Here is a 17376-nt window from a genome sequence, read left to right as displayed (position 1 = left end):
ATCCTATATACCATCCTCCTGTACTCTATCCCTCTTTCTCGCTCTCTCGCAATTGCTGTGCCGAAGTTTCAAATTAATTGATGTTAAACCTGCTTCGTGGCGCTTCGGATATGATGATACGCGATCAATACAGACCAATATACCGCGAATGCATCATGCGAGATAGCTTGTTTGTCTCATTCATAACATCCAGACTAGTAAACTCATGTGTGCACATTTTATATTTATCCTGCGGCAGTCTTAAAGTCTTAAAAGCACTAAACGTATAGTAGTATTTAGAAACTGCAATGCATACAGTCAGAAAAAATATGATTTAAAGTATTTTTTATGTTATTAATGAAAAATAAGTAATTTAATTTTTTTGGTCTCATCATTATTTATCATTTTTTTTTTAAATAAAGTTAATATTGGAATAATGATTAATCTGGATTTGGAATTCGATATTTCAAGATATCGTAATCTTTGTTAAAGGACGGATTCATTCGAGATTCTATAACGTCGACGACATCCTTGAAACATGTCCAAACGTTGGTCGGTAAGTGGGTCCGGATTTCGCGAACGAGACAAAGATGGACCGCTTTCAATTGTCGTTGCCGACGTCTACGACGTCGACGTCCTTGTCGGCAGTTCCACGTTTCGAATGGGCCATCTCCGCTAGCCCGGGCCGCTAAGAGGGTGGAATTGATTAAATAATTGGCCCCTTAGATTGGTCGGCTAGTTTCTGGAATGAATACGTTGGCGCCTGGCCAAATCCTAGCTTGAGCTCCCGAGGAACGCAGGGAAGAAGGGGATGAAACCACCAATCCGGACAAAGTGCCGCGAGGACAGTAGATGGCTTAATAATGGTTTCGATTGGGAATGGGAAATCTGCTTGTCATCGGTTATTAGTTTCGAGAAGTTAGCACCTTTCTGGCCGCGCCTATCGTGTGTGTCAAGTTTCTAATCTACTGGGGACAGTTCGATAAAACTGGCTATGGAATATCGATTAATAGAAACGCAATTCTAGGAGAGAGAGAGAGAGAGAGAGAGAGAGAGAGAGAGAGAGAGAGAGAGAGAAAGAGAGAGAGAGAGGGAGGGGGCAGGCAAAGATGCATGTAATATTGAATTCCGTTTCCTACTAGGTTTTTTTCAATAAAATCGCAATTTCAAATTTGCGTACATGGAATATGGACTCAAACCTTTTCCCTTTGATTGCATACAAACCCAAGAGAAATTCTACATTAAGAAATCTCACCAGCCTTGACCAACTTTTTCTCACAATATGGTACCCGAGATGAAATATTTTTCCTCAAAATAAAATATATTTCTTCGAGAGAGGATATGTAGGAATTGAATGCGAGGGCAATCGATAAGCTGCAACTTGTGAGTAGTACGTTGTGCATTTGCGAGGGCTTAGTACGATATTTATTTCGTTTTTCCCTCTTTTTTTTTTTATAAAACTGAATCACGTCTGCTCGATCAGATAATGCTAATACGATCTACTAGTATAAGTCTATAATTTTATTTAATCGGCAACTTTGGTAGAATTAGCTAGTAGTGGTTCAGTATTCTTGATGTGTTAAAGACCTTAAAGACTTCGCGTGATATCCCTTCTAGGAACGCGCTCTAGATGATAATGGAAAGCATGCGATTAAAACGACTACTGACCAAACTATTATACTAATTAAAGTTTCAGTTCTAAGGCTTGTACAGTAATTGTAATGTCACTCGTTTGTTAAATCTCAATCAAAACACACTTTACAAAACACGAATAATATAAGAGACTTAACTACCTTTGAGTAAATGTATATAATATATGTATATATATAAATACATGTATTCAATAATATAAAAAGTTTCAGTCCACAAAAGGAAAAATCAGATAAACTAATTTCTTAGATAAATTGAGCAGTGTCTTATATTGGAGAAAAACTCTTTTTTAAATTTAATTCTTGGTTTGATATTTTCAATTCCGTTCGTTCATTGCAAACAAAGAAAAACTCAGAATATATAAATTTGTAATACGCGATTTAAATTCCATCAACGAAAAATATGATGATTAAATCTGATCTATAATATTTAAGCGGATTAGGCAAATACATTAGCTCTTACTATTTCTCTCGATTATCAAGAGATTAATAATTCTGCTCAGAAATCTTATTACTATTTTCGGGCACAGCTTCTGTGCCAGGCCATGCGGTATTTCAGTCCCGATATCTCATGACAGTGGGTTAATCGATTCCGTAAGTGGTTTTCCTGTAATATTCCCGAAAACGTAATCTGACTTGACCGTATTTCTGTAGAGAAGGACGAGCGCGGAGCGGATCGGAGCGATTTCGGTGGGTCCTCAGATAATGGACATAAATATTCTCCCTGGGTTTTTCGGATTTATATTTCGCGCCGTATCAAGGATCTCATTTGCATCGAGAATTTACCGTGTGCGACGGCATTCGCATCCACCTACAAACCGGACTGCAAAACACACCCAGCCGCCGCTACATGAACGATAATGTGGGCCGCGCTCGATTGCGCGCACCATGGCTAAGGTCAGGGCAGTAAAACAAAAAGGAAAAATGTAGACGGCGCGAGAAATAGGGAAAAAAGCGGTAGCTACCGTTCGGACGGGTTGGAACAGTCTACCGGTATACCTCGCTGGTTAGCTGAATTATTGAAAAATAATACTCCGTGCCTGAGAATGAAATATTATCCTCGCCTACTTCAGCCCGAGCCAACTCTTTATGAACAATCGCTTTTCTCAAAGAGCCCCACGATTTCATTAATCCTTGCGGTAACGTTGGAGCATTAGCCTAAGCTTAATCAAATATTTTGTTCTCTGATTTGGAAATGCGATTATCCAGCTCAATGTTCTATGATTTATTCATGAAACAATCTTAGTGGCTTAAACATTAAATAAGAGCGAAAGGGAAGGATAATTGTATAAATAAATAATCTTTAGTAGCTCTATTTATAGAATTCTCTGTTTAAATCATTCACCTAAATTTATCAATAAATCTAGCTTTATATTGCGACATATTTTCATGAGGATACGGCTTCAGGGCAAAATCGTACGCTTGATTCTCTTTTACGAGTTTCTCGCCCAGTTTCACGGGTTAAGCAACGCTATGTGGCGTACGAGAAATATAAGCTGCGAGCAAGCGAAACGGAGTGAATCGAGAAGAAGAGGAAGAAAAGAGAGAGAGAGAGAGAGAGAGAGAGAGAGAGAGAGAGAGAGAGAGAGAGAGAGAGAGAGAGAGAGAGAGAGAGAGAGAGAGAGAGAGAGAGATCGCTGATGAAAGACACGACATCGAGATTCGTGTTTCCATCCCACTATTCGTTCTGCTTTCCTCCATCTCTGGTCTCATACTTCTGCCATCCATGACGCTACAGCCGCAAAAACAGAGGATTTTTATTCGAGTTTTATGATTTAAATCGCATACTCCGCAATATTCTCCCACCGTTGCCAAGAAGTAGAAGGCGCGCGATCGAGTCAGCAGTTGATTTTATGCTTTATTTTTATGGCTTTACGTGTGGCAGCCTCTGTGCCCTCCGGAAGCATTCGTGGCCGCAATATGCAGTGGATAAATTCTATATCATTCCCTCCTCATAACCCACTAAATCATCCTCATAGATTTTATCTAGCGAATGAAAGTTTATGTTATCTCGTTGTTCTTCTCGTCATAATGCGACGGAATTACGCGCCCGTATTACGCCTGAATGACACTAAGTCACGCAAAATATATATGATGAAATATAGATAATACTATAGCAATAAAATATGTAGCTTTTAATTCATCAAAAATAAACAGACTTGTGTATTTAGGTCGAGAACTTTATTCAAACTTTCATTGTTGGTCTATGTAGATTACGTTGCATCAGGTAATACGCTCTAGGCGTTCCACGGATGGGCTGTGCCCAATGTTGTTTCATCGCCAGTTCGTGATAAGTTTACAAAAGGATCTCGCTATTCAATGCGCGATCGAAGTGCTTCACCGTAATGGGTGCCTGACGAGGCAGTTAGCCGCGAAATTGAAACGTGCGCGAATTCCGCCTTCATGCGGGGGATACGTCCATATCTGCGGTTACACAACGTACATCGCTGCGGTCGTTCCTTCTCATAGATTGCACAATGCACTCGGCGACGATGCGTGTGCATCGGAGTTCACGTGCCGCCGGTGAAGCCCCGGCGCGCCAGCGCGCTATGATCAGGCCAGCGTAATAACGAGAAAGCATAAATTGACAATTTGTCCCGGCGTATTGGTTTCCCTGGCCACGAGCCGCGTCCGATGCAATAATTGGTATACGCTGTCAAGTGCTACTCCGCCAATCCCCGCCATATACGGGCCAACCTACGCTCGCACATCACCCGTTATCTCTCCCCTTAACGGCGCTGCCTCAACCAACCGATGCCGAAATTTGACGAAGATGCTTATAGTGCAATGGAGAATAAACGGTCGAAACCGGAAATTCGATATAAAGTAAGCGGTATTAGTATATAAGAATTCTGTGTGTTAATAATAATAAGAAAATATTTGTGCGATGGAAAAAAATGTGAGATTATTTTTTCATGTATTGTAAAACAGCTGTCGAATATGGCTCAAAATTGTCAAAATGTTCAAATTATTGTATAAAATTCATTAATGTTTAACAAAGAGTTTATATCATTTTAAAGAAATGAAAACGCGAAAAAAAAACTATATTTTTCGAAAAATATGGATCTTTCGGTATTTATCTATACACAGTTTTGTAGACATAAAAAGAGATGCAACTTTTAACTTTTTTTTATATCTTTCACCGGTAATTATTCTGTCAAAAAGAAAAATCTACATTCTTCTCAAGGAGTGACTTTATCCCTCAAACCTAATATGGCACGAAAAATAGTTCAGTGTTACATATAAATTCTATTATTCTGCTTGTACACAATGTTACAGAATTTCTGGGTTGCCTAGCTTTCTTTATAAATTTGCCGAGAAATTTTTTATTAACTTTATAAAAAAATCTCCTATATTTTCCTGTAATTTCTCTTTTCAAATCGCTACGTATATCTGAAGCAACAGTCACGCGAATGAACAATTGCTAATAGTGAGGAAAAAGAAGGTATGTCTCAAATCGATTAGACACTCGATTAAACGCCTGCCGAGAATTGTGTTTATATATTATCCCCTAAGAAAGGGCGCGATACGCTCGATTCGCCAGCAACGGCCCCCAACGGAGAAATAGTCATAAACCTTCCGGCGGAAATTCAAACGCGACCTGGCTTTCCGAACAATTTACCTCGCGATGCGATCTCTGCATTTGATTCACGAGCTGACGATGGTGCCGCGGGTGCATCGGATGCACGCAGCTGCAGACGATACGGAAGACTGGAGCGGATGCCGCCACGTTTTTGTACCTTGAGGCTACAAGAACAGGATTACAAAGATTCTTTGTACGCGATGGTGGATGGGGTGGAAAGGGCATGGCAAAAGCGACGGGAGGGGTGGGGAGGAGGGGGGAGGGTGGGAAGGACGAAAAGGGCAACGCAAGAGAGTCAGAAAGGGTAGAGAATAAAGTAAACGGCAGCTCCCTCCCCTCCCCCCCTCCTTCCCCCCCGGAAAACGACGAGACAACAAAGAGCAACGATGCTTCCACGCCGGCCTGGTTCGAAATGAATCCTATATTCCAGGTATGTGATCTCGAAATACGCTTTATGTAGAAACTATTAAAGCTAATCGTACATATAAAAGCTAAAATGAAATATTTTGCAAATGTCAGACGGCAAATGGCGGATGAATGAACGCATAAAGCGAGCGATTTACCTTTGGCGCCCGAAGAATCGATTCTGGCAACAAGCATGTAACGACGTTATATGTATATGTAATGCCGTAACGTACTATCGTTAATCACATCACGCGTTATCCGACTTTTAATAATTCCCGAGGCAAGAGACAGCTCCTCCTCTTCAAAGTACACGTTTCGATATTTGTGTTATAAACGGATATTCTTTTAGTTGCTGCGATATCAGGATAAGGTAATTTGTACGAGAAATTATTCGATTCGATTGAACATTTAAACAATGCTTAGAACATGGTACGTCAATCAAAATGCTGAGTCAATTAACTCAATCGATCGCGCGCTCTATGAAACTATTCGCAAATTATTTGGAGAGCACTAATTAGATGCTAATTACCTCATGTAACTAATTGGACCGGTAAAGGCCAGCTTTACTTGACGACCGCGACGAGAAAATCGTTGTGAGAGAGGGAAGGTCTGATAAGAACTGGTTCGTGTCATTCCTCAAAAAGTCTACGTCGATAAAAAAGCCGTGTATGCTCGACATTATTAGCTTAACAATTTGCGTGCTACAATTACAACTTGCCTCAGCCCTCCCTCTCGTTTCAACCAGCCTCGAAGTTCTGCGATGTTTTGTTGTCGTTTGACGGTAGATTCTTATCAAATCGCCCTAATCTAAAAAAAGGAAGAAGAGAGAGAGAGAGAGAGAGAGAGAGAGAGAGAGAGAGAGAGAGAAAGAGAGGCATGAGTAAAGTGGTATAAGTCTCCGTTCTCTTATGGTAGTTCTACGGTTTGGGCACAAGGCAGGCGACCAACAGAAAAACACGCAGGCCACGCGAGGCTCGCATTTTTCAAAGGAAACCTCTCGCCGTCAGCAAAAAAAGATTCGCTCTTTCAACTTAAGATCGGATAAAATTGCACAGTGGCATGCGTTTGCATCAAAACAGACGTTTCTCAGAGAAAATCGATATCGGGAATTCATCTTAATCCGCTGGTTTCTTGATCTGACGACTTTTAATGATTTCTTCTCGCAATACGATGACAGAATTTATAAAAAATAATTTTAAAGAGAATATTTTTTAAAAATCGCGTCACAATTTCACATCACTTACTTAATAGTCTATACTTAATAGTCTGCAAAAAAAGCGATTCAAGTTTATTCGAAGTTTGTCTGATTAATACCTGACTTGTACTACTAAAGCATTTAATTGCAAAAATTTTAAGCTCGAGCGATAAAAGTTCATCATAGTAAACACACGTATAAATAAAGATAATAATTTAAAAATTTAAATGTCACGAATCCACGAAACATCTCTTCTAGATATTTCGAGACTGCGATAAGACTTGTCACACAGCAGAAGAGTCCATAAATTATGAATGCAAAATGTTCTCTGCGGTTGCAACTACGAGTCGTTCGCATAATGCGCAGCACAATGTAGGCGAAATGGCGTCCCATGTATTAAAATAACGTCATTTCATGCGCGCCGCCATCGAGCGAGCGAAAGAAAAAGCATGGTAGATGATGCTAAAAAACTTTTGTCCAGTGCACTAACGGAAACATTGTGGCTTCCAGAAATTACGTTCTACATTTTTCAATGAAATTCTGAAAGCGAGAACACTTAATGTTCTCTTCTAAAATTACATCTGCTTGCTTAAATTTAAAAATACGCCAACAAATAATATTCTACTTGTGCCTTCAATAAATTTTTTAAATTAATTTCAGTTTTCCGTTTTAATAAAAATATATAAATATTTATTAATATTAATCTAATATACTAGTTGTCTAGATAAAATATAAACGAAATAAAACAAGATCCATTTGAAATTCAGCGGATTCAAAATTTTGTTATCTACTTATCTTTCCCCAAATCTTAATGCGAAGAAGTCTTCTCATACATTTACATTAATTACATTTACATTAATTACTTTCACGATCAGATCTTTTCGCAAATTTCTAAAGATAATGATATTCATTCATTCTATTCATCCTGCGATACTTTTCATAAAACAGCATCCTTGCATAACGCTGGTCATTCCATAAAAAAATATTATAAAACTTCGTTTCTTTTTTGAGGTCAGCAAGCAAAATACGTCCTCATGGGCAGTTCGCGTGCTGGTCACTAAGTTCATGAAGCTGCTGAGGTAAACGAGGAACGATTACGGGAAGCGAGCTCCTTCTCTTCCCGATATCCTAGCGAAACGAATCGGCGATCCCGACAGGCCGACGAGAGAGGCCCTTGAGCATCATCGTAGCTTTTAATTAAGCTTTACTTGCCGGTGCAAACTTTGTTGTTCAACGCCGGGCTGTAGACTCCTCGGGGACGGTACCGGGGTAATTCAGTCTGAACGAACGGACAGCAATGAGAAGTTTATATTGGTAGACGGCCGAGAGACGAGCCTCGAGTCTATTATTAGGTGCTGCCTCTGATGTGGACAACGGCGAGTTGCAAATGTACGACGCGTGGGTCCGATTTGCATCCTGCAAGCTCGGACGTTTCCCGAAGGATCACGATCTCATTATACTTTCGAACTTGAGAATATCAAAATATGTTACCACAACGTGATTGCTTCTGTGCGTAGAAATATCGTAGTCTTTCAATGAATAATCAGCGTAGAAACTGTTCTTTCACATGTATTTAGGAAAGATATTCCTTTTATGTTTGTTTTGTAGAAATCCTATAATAGAGTACGGCCAACAATTTTTGTCAAATCCTACGAGAGAGAATACTATCTCACATACTTTAACTTATACTGTCTCACTCTAATCTTAATTAAAGTTACTAAATAAAACAGTAAGTTAGAGTGAGATAGTATATATATATATACAGGAAAATATATTTCTCGTTTCAGAATTTTGATAAAATTGCTCATAGCCATACTCCGTTATAGGATTTCTATTTTACATCAAATAGGATTTAGAATATTTTTCAATACTATTGCTCTTGATCATATAAAGAATTCTTTCAACAAAAAACAATCTTATAAGAACATAGATAGATTAGAACCGGCCTTCTCATATATGTATACATATACACATACACATTAAGCTCTTAAAATTATCACTATCGATTTCGAGCATTTCCTATATAATTTCTATTTGATACACAATTTCTTTCATGCGCGAGATCTTGCGGTCTTCGCGACAGCTGGGAACTTTGTATTTACATCGACCTCATGGGACAATGACTCGTAAAGTCCCGGTGTCTCACGTGTTGTTTTTGCACAAAGTAAGCTACCGCACAGTTGAGGATCAGCTGGTATTTTCTTTGCGAACCCAGCGGAGCTTATCTCTTTACAAAGTGTTTTGGCGATTTCCCCACGTAATTCTGCGAAAATAATTATGCGGTCCAGTCAAATGCGTTACAGCTAATTGTTGCCTTGAGTTATAATAGATTTACTTCTTTCAATTTTACTTCTTTACAGTTAGCCTCTTGTTATAGAAATTTCTTGATTAAAAAGTGGCTATTTGAAAAAACTGACACGTAAAAAGAAACAATTTTGTTAAAGTATATTTAAAAATTTATCACAGATCTAAAAATAATTTTATTAAAATAATTATGTAGAAAATTCAAGCATAATGAATATAAAATGTTTTAATAGTCGAACAACTTGAGTGTCCTACTATAATTATAATATTTTGATAGTCCAACAAAATTATTTTTAGATACTTTAGCAAAATTGTTCATTCTGTATAAATATACGTGCGATACGATTTGATTGAATACCCCTTTTAAATGAGTGTTAGTTAATTAAACCAGTCAGTATATTTCGATTAGTCAATTCTGTGGTAGTTTATGTGGTAAACCATGCGTCCTAACAAATGATCATTGTGGTTCACATACTGAACGCGCTTTGTGTCAAAACTGTATTCAATAGCAAGTCATTCATTCACTATTGAACTATCACTTTCTATTTCTAACATCGTTTATAGTGCAATCATCGGAAACATACTGTATAGGTATTTCGAACTAGAGGTATTACAATATTAACCTTTATTAGACAGCCGGAAAAGCCACTTTTATGGCTTTTGAGTATGGTTTAAAATACCATCATTTTTGTTGATATTTTCAATATTAATATTGTATTAAACATAATTATATGCATGTTGCCTAAAATATATAAAAATATATAAATATTGAATAATATACAAAAAAATTAAAATACATAAAAAAAAAATAAAAAAATTATAAAGCAAAAAGTAAAAAAAATACAAAAAATTTAAAAAAACTAAACAAAAAAGAAAGGTAAAAAAAGAATTACAAATTTTCTTCGTTCCTGTCGTTAATTCTGGGTAATGCTAAAGAAAAATTCTCTGCATAAGTCCATACATTTATATTCATTTATGTTGTCAATATTGCGCGCTTAGGACTCGAAATTTTATATATACTATAATATATATATATATATATATATACACACACACACACAATATATTATAATATATATTCTAATATATTTCGTATCAAGCTTCTTCGTATTAAACGAATCAAATAGCCAGACACTATTGCTAGTCCAAGTTTAGTAAAAAAGTGTAAAAATTTTAATTGTTCTAACATGCAGATAAACGGATTAACATTACCAAAAACGTCAAGGAATCACAAAGAATATCAGATAAGAAAAAAGAAAAAAATCAAGGTGTATGTAAACGTGAGATGTATACAACTGAGACAACGAATATTCGAGCACATTCAATTCATCACACTCATCAGAATATGCATAATATCATTTTTATGGAAATTAACCACGAATCGAGATCTTTCGAGAAAATTCAATGGAGCTGAACAGCAATGATACGGACTCATTAAAATTCGAACAAGCGCTAATAATTAATTAGCATTTTAAAATAAGCTATTGAGGGAATGCGCGACGATCGATGTCAATATAGTACACTTTTTAAATTCCAAATTAAAAATGTAGATAGTAGTAATATCATTAATTCATTTCTTACATTATATATCGTTCTATCTCACGCAAACGCATACATCTGTCCTTATCTAACATATTGCACCACCATCTCTTGCAAGATTGAGCACCTACTGCTAGACACAATTACTGCTGTTTGCCATTCTGAATCTTCGCTAAGCATACATCCACACCGCACACGTGAATTACATTCAAGCTAATATATTTTTTCCAGGTTTTCAGTGTCTTAGTTCTACGAACTCATCGTCAGTATTGTTTCGTTTAAATGACTCGAGGTCTGCTGGATATTTATACTACTCATATAAATTATAAAACTTATAGACATAACAAACTTTAACCTTAGATGATATTGATATAGATATGAGTAAAAAAAAGTAAATTTTTTCATTTTTATACGATTTTCTTGTGAAATCCATACAAAAGACTTTCTATTTGTGCATATTTTAATTCAATAAAAAAATTTTGCAATGTATGTAATAAAAGCCGATTAAAAAATTTTTGTTGAATTGTAATTCGTGCAAATAATTGCCATCGGGCTAGCATCCCCTTAAATAAATAAAAAATCTTTTTCCTGAAAAAATATCCCAGTCATATACTTACTTTCTCGTTATAACATGACACTAATTAATTTTGTACAAAAATTTCTTAATAAATAAAGAAAGAGAAAGAAAAAGATATCGAATTAAAAAAAAAATGTTTTTTCGGACTCGCTTCAATTTCATCAAAGGACCGAGGTACGCTCGGGATAATCCAAAAGTGTTAATTTAAAACCACTTTCACCAGCTTGCATCCCTTCGTAAAACATTCAAGGGGCAAAACATTCAAAGTCATAGATTTCAAAGCGGTGAACAAGCTTGAGAGCAGCAACGGTCCATATGCCGGACGTCTGGCAAGTTTTTGCTATAAATACTGATTATTAAATAACCACAGTGACCGGGCCGCAGTTATTATGGGAGACTCGCTACGGTCTCCAGAAATGGTTGGTGTTCTCCCTCGGATCGCGATGCATACACGCGAAATACAGTGGACAAGCGTGAACGTGACATAGGAGAGGGGGAGGAAAGGGCGAAGTGCGGCGAGGGTAGGAAGCGACATTGGGAAGGGCGAGTCGGAGGGCTGTGTTTCAGGATGGGTTTAATACAGGTACAACGCCAGTGCCGTAGGCTTTATGATGACGAAGAGCACCTGGGGGACCGGCGAGCCCGCAATTTCCTCGTTGTGCACAGACGTCGCACCTGTACACCGCTCTGTATGCGCGTTCAACACACGCACAAACGTGTATGTATTAGGGAAACGGCATCGTGTGCGCGTACCGACGCGCCACCGGTCACGGTTGCATGGGACCAATTTGTATCTGGACGCGGACTCACGGTGATGCGTCTTCGATAATCTCTTTGGGAATTACCCCCAAGTAGCCGAGGAACGCCCTCGCGTGTTTCCAGCGAGTATTCCGCGCGCGGTTCAGTAGCTCACCCTTCGAGCTACTGAAAAAGAAATACGTGCGATGCGAAACGAGATAATAATTAAAGGGTCGGAATGACGTATAGCACTTGCTGTGCCTTGAAAATCTAGATTTAAAAATCTTGAGTTACAATGAAATAGAGCGTTTGTTATGTATATTCACGCATTCGTAGAATTCAAACACGAAAAGAACAGTTTTGCTATTTTAAAATGTAGCTAGTTCTCATATATCTGAATATATATATATAATTTTGTTGGATCATCAAAAGAAATTATGCAAGACTTTCAAGTATGATGAGTAAGACTAATAAGTTTTGACATTCTACAAACAGTTTGAACGTCTTATATAATATAATTTATTTTGATGAGCCAACAATATTATTTTCAGATTTAGCTAAATTTTTAGATAGTTCAGCAAGAAACGTTTTTCTCGTATATATGTTCAGTATCTAATTAAAGAATTTGCTTGTAATGTTCTATTAAATTAAAAAAAAAAAAAAAGATTTGATAAAAGAGAACATAAATCATATATACTTTATTAAAAAATTTATGAATCAGTTATCAGATTAAATTTCATGTACCGCTTTTGCAATATATTATGATTATTTTGCTTGCAAAATTCATTCATTATCCCAACGATGATCGATTATATTGATATTCACTATATGAATGAGTCATCTGAATATCTTCTATCAAATCGATTTCATTTTCATTCCTCCCTCTCTCTCTCTCTCTCTCTCTTACTTTTCAGCACGCAGCGGATCGTTGAATCATCACTATAACGAGCCTCACGAAGTTAGTGTACAACAACACCATGAACGATAACATCACTTGGTGGATTGGTAGGTGATAACGATAGCTAGTATTCCACCTGAAAGCAGCCCCGTCGACGGTTAAAGAGGCCGTCGGAAGCGGCGTGTCTTGTTGCGAATTGCGAAGGATCATTCTTCTCTGATCATTCTTTATCCATTATTATCAGCCGCAAATAAGGATGCACATTAGAAGACAGATTCGAAAGAGCAAAGAGGAAATGGCGAAAAGAAAAAGGGAAGACGCATAAGACGAGAGAGATGAAGAGAAAGAGAACCTCAACTTCCAGCCCGGTTCAAACGAGCAGATCGTTAAACTAAAGAAAACTTTTAACCACCCCACCGCCTATCCAGTCAGCCGCTCTTCTATATTTATGCTCCACCGAAAGTACGGTTGCGGTTCCTCCAGGACGTTCCGACTCTCGAAGCTCTCCTGAGAGCGGACTTAACAAAATTATCGCGCGTATTTCGTTGGAAAGTTTCGTCGCTCGGAAAATAGTCGTCCATTCCCGAATGTCCGAAGCTTGAATGTAACTCAGAGGCTTTGAAACCGCACACGGGTAAATTGTGCAAGTGTAATGTACATCTTTTCTTCAAATAATAAATTTAGACCCTTTTTTTTTTCTTCTAATACACCGAATACACAGATTTTGTGGCCGGAAAGATCTCGATTTTGACTCTATACGATATTGACTAAGCACGACGCCGGACTGCACGCGTCTTCCTTCGAGCATTTCCGTCGCTTGTGTATTTGCACGGATACATTGCACGTTGCCATAGACGTTGGCAAATCACATTTCGAAGCCTGTCAGAGGCGGGTGGGGAATTGAAGAGACGAATAAACAAGCAGAAGAGCGAAGGGAGACGACGGATGGAAAGCGGAGCATTACAAGATTTCCCGATCCACCGCTCGGCGCGCGACTGTGTATATTTGCGTTTCGCAGAGGTGCTTCGCAGACGAAAACTGCATGTAGCGAAAACGGACTGCTGGATGTATCGTCGGCGAGCAGAGACGCCAGCTTTGGACAAAGAAAAAAAAAAAGAAGAAGAAACGAGGAGTATTGCGAAAATGAAAGGAAAGAGGGGAAGTAGATAGAAGGAGATGAGCAAGCAGAGGCGAAACCACTACTGTCGGCGCGAAAAAGCTGCTCGCTTGAGCGCGAATTTCTGGAAAACAGGGAAAAGTTGGTAATTAAAGCGCGAGAAAGAAGATAGAAAAAGCGGAAAAGGAGAGACGGTGAGAAAGGGAGTGAGACGGAGAGGATTCGCGAGGGCGACGAAAGTTGTCGGATAGGGTAGAAAGCAGACGGTGGAAGCTTGGCTGAAGAGAAACGGGAGGGGAGTGAGTGGCCCAGGAAAATGCATGGAAATGTATTCCCAGGAGCGAGGGCGTACCGGTAGCGAAACCGAAAGATGGAGAGAAACGCGCGCGCGGAAAGGGGAACTGAAGGACGCGATAGGGGTCGTGACTGGGACGCTGAAGATATTATAAGGGTTGAAAAGCCAACGCCGCGCACCATCACTGAGAAATTATGCTTGATTCTTCCGACCAGCCCCGCCTCCGCGATTGTCATTCTTCATTTTGCGCCGTTGCGACCCTCTCTCTCTCTCTCTACGCTTCGTCGGATCGTCCCTGTCCTTCGAGTGGTTTGCTTAACTTAGCGTTAGAGAAGCTTTTATAAAATGTTGAAAATAGAGATCAACGACATTACTAAAATTACATGTCGGTCTTTACTTCGAGCAATTTTATGTAACCAGTGGTCTACAGTGCAAATAACTGTTTTCAGAATTTCATATATGTATTTAGTATAATGTAAGAAAAATTATATATATATATATATATGCAAAATTATATAAATATATGTAAAAATTGCACAATTTATAATAGATATATAAATTTATATATGTTTTTAGAAAAATTAATACTTTTTGCTCTAATTGTGTAAATAAATGTCTTTATATTATATTTTTATATATATTTTATGTACATATTCATATTAAACAAAAATGCAATAACAATAGCATTTTTCATAGTTTGTGAATGTAAAAATTTTTGTAATACAACATGGTAATATCATACATATTGTATTTGCATTTTTACGTTCACACAGAGCTTAAGAGAAATTGTATGTAATTCGTTGCCAAATAATCACGTAAATATTTTTATAAACTATTGTAATTGTAAATGTCCTTTTATAAATTGTTTAATTACTAATAATAAAGAATAATTTTATTTGTAAATTTTATATAATAACTTTACTTACGCGTTTGCAAATATGCACCTTTAATAATGAGTTATAAAACTATCCACTATTACTATTATAATTGTTGTAATTTAATATATAATTTTTTTAGTGTACACTCAATTCGCTTGCGACAAACTTAATTGTGAGATAGCTAAGAACATACACACAGTAAAATGATTATCAATATCTCTCTTTGTAAACTTTGTAATCTATATTCATGATGTTATTACATTTCCACAGCTCTGATAAAATTAAATAAAATTTAATAAATATATTTTTAATATAAATATACGATTACACAACATATTTTGGTTTAATTTACATATATTATAATATTAAATGAAGAAAATAATAATAAATAATAATAAATAATAATTTTCTGTTGCCAGTTTCATTACATAATATCATTTGGTTTTATATTACAATATTATAAAACAGCAATAAACGTGTTTTGTTAAACTATTTGGAATGAGAAACAAAACAATCATAAATTAAAAAATATTGAACACTGCGTTAGTAGCTTTTGAAAAGGAATGTGCGGTTTAGTGAAATCGTTTTCAATGCGGTTAACAAAGTGCAGAGTTGTTTGCGGCAGCCAATTTTCAATGACTGCATGGCGTCGCGCGGTCGGAAAGGAAGGGATGCAGGGGGTGCAGGAAGGGAGGTAGCGCAGAATGCGCGAGGGACGAAAATAGAGGTGCGGGATTCCGGACTGAGAATGAAATGGAATTAAACGATTCATAACGCGTTTCCATACTCGCACGCGTGCCGCTAACAGCTCGGTAGTTAGACCGCTATTCATTGGTTGATTCGTTCTGGCATCCGACGTAACTTTTCTTCTAAATCGAATCATGATTAAGCAACGCGTACGCCAAAAAACGGATGAAAAATGGATGAAGAATAGCAAAGGGAAGAAAGAAACATGGCGAAATGTTCGGTGTAGCGTGACAACTCGGATAGGTCTAACTTATACATTTTGGGTCTGAAGTGAAAAAGTTCGGAAATGTCATCCACAAAGTCCTGAATTCTTAGATGATAATACAGCTGCGTTATTTAAAATTAATTCCACACTTAATATTTAACTTTTATTATTAGCAAAACTTTAATCGAATTTAGACGCTGTTACTGTTTCATTGCCATTTTAAAAAAGTTTTCACGATATTCTATCTAGCTTCTGGGTACGTGGACCTAAGAAGATTCTGCAAAATAAAAAAGTGACAAAGAAGGGATAGCTGATTTTGGCAGAGGAATAGAACGACTCTTGAAAAGGACGTCGTCGAAGCGACTACTTCATCCGCTTTGCAATGAAGTGATACTCCGAAAGCGCGTTCGGACGATCGACGAAATTTTCCACACAGACTCCCTTCGGCGCTGACCGCGTACCAAGTAAGAGAACACGTCCTGTCGAAAGGGTGTTTTCAGGTTCGTTGCTCAAGTTCCGAAAATGCTCACGATTCTGAGAGCAGGAGTATCGACGAATGAGATCGCACGTTCGTTTGGAAACCTAGAATCGCGTATCAACTGGATTAGCCGATACCAACGGAGAGATCTTTGCGGAATCCAACGAAGGGGAGGAAATCCGATTCCATGTTCCTGGCACAGATACACGCGAAAAGGGTTGAACGTTATCGTCGATCTTTCCATCGCGTTCCAATGCCAAATGGCGCCGAATGCGCCGCAGAATTTTGTCGCGTTTTGGTAGTAAAATGCGTCCAGACGGGCATGTCTTATTCTCGCAATAACCGGAGCCCGGAAATTTTTATTTCAACGACATGTGTCGCCACAACGTAAATATACATTTAATCGCGAGAACACACATCGAGCCAGAACCACCAAAAGATTCCTCTCCGTTCCGTGATATCTCTCATCGCTTCTTATCGTCCGCTCGTCTTTGCGCACTGACTTCGACATCAACATCGACAGTATGGGGGTTACCACATGACGCGGTGGTCTCTTTGTGTACTATCTACAATGGTGTATAGTATAGGACTTCTCCTATACATGGCGAACTTAATTTCCCCAATTTCGACCGCGCTTCGTCGACCGCACGATGCAATTTATACCGGCCGGGCCGACCCGCCCCTTCTCTTCCTATCTTGCTCTCTACCTATACACCCTCGGTAGCCGTCCTTCGTCCATGTAGCCGCCGCCGCGCCACGGTAATATCTCGAGAGGTCGTGCACGACGAT

The 17376-nt window shown here is 38.1% G+C and overlaps 2 protein-coding genes across 16 annotated transcripts in view; one reads left to right on the top strand and one right to left on the bottom strand.

Moving 5' to 3' along the window:
• Positions 1-17376, bottom strand: part of Lar (tyrosine-protein phosphatase Lar) — a 468166-nt gene that overhangs the window by 168259 nt on the left and 282531 nt on the right. The window lies entirely within an intron of this gene.
• LOC147908252 (uncharacterized) overlaps positions 1-17376 on the top strand; it is a 326417-nt gene that overhangs the window by 156625 nt on the left and 152416 nt on the right. The window contains exons 2-3 of one of the 5 annotated variants that reach the window (XR_015546478.1): positions 7823-8320; positions 10886-15408. The exons of 1 other annotated variant lie outside the window; for it this stretch is intronic. The gene's annotated coding sequence lies outside the window, so the exon portion shown is untranslated. Of the gene's footprint in view, positions 1-7822; positions 15409-17376 lie in introns of those variants that run through there. 3 more of the 5 variants (XR_015546479.1, XR_015546477.1, XR_015546475.1) reach the window with 3 other exon arrangements.

This window comes from Acromyrmex echinatior, chromosome 10 (genome assembly GCF_024713525.1).
Source record: "Acromyrmex echinatior isolate Ae372 chromosome 10, ASM2471352v2, whole genome shotgun sequence".
In the NCBI taxonomy this organism is placed as follows: domain Eukaryota; kingdom Metazoa; phylum Arthropoda; class Insecta; order Hymenoptera; family Formicidae; genus Acromyrmex; species Acromyrmex echinatior.
This window is presented reverse-complemented; position numbering and strand designations above follow the sequence as displayed.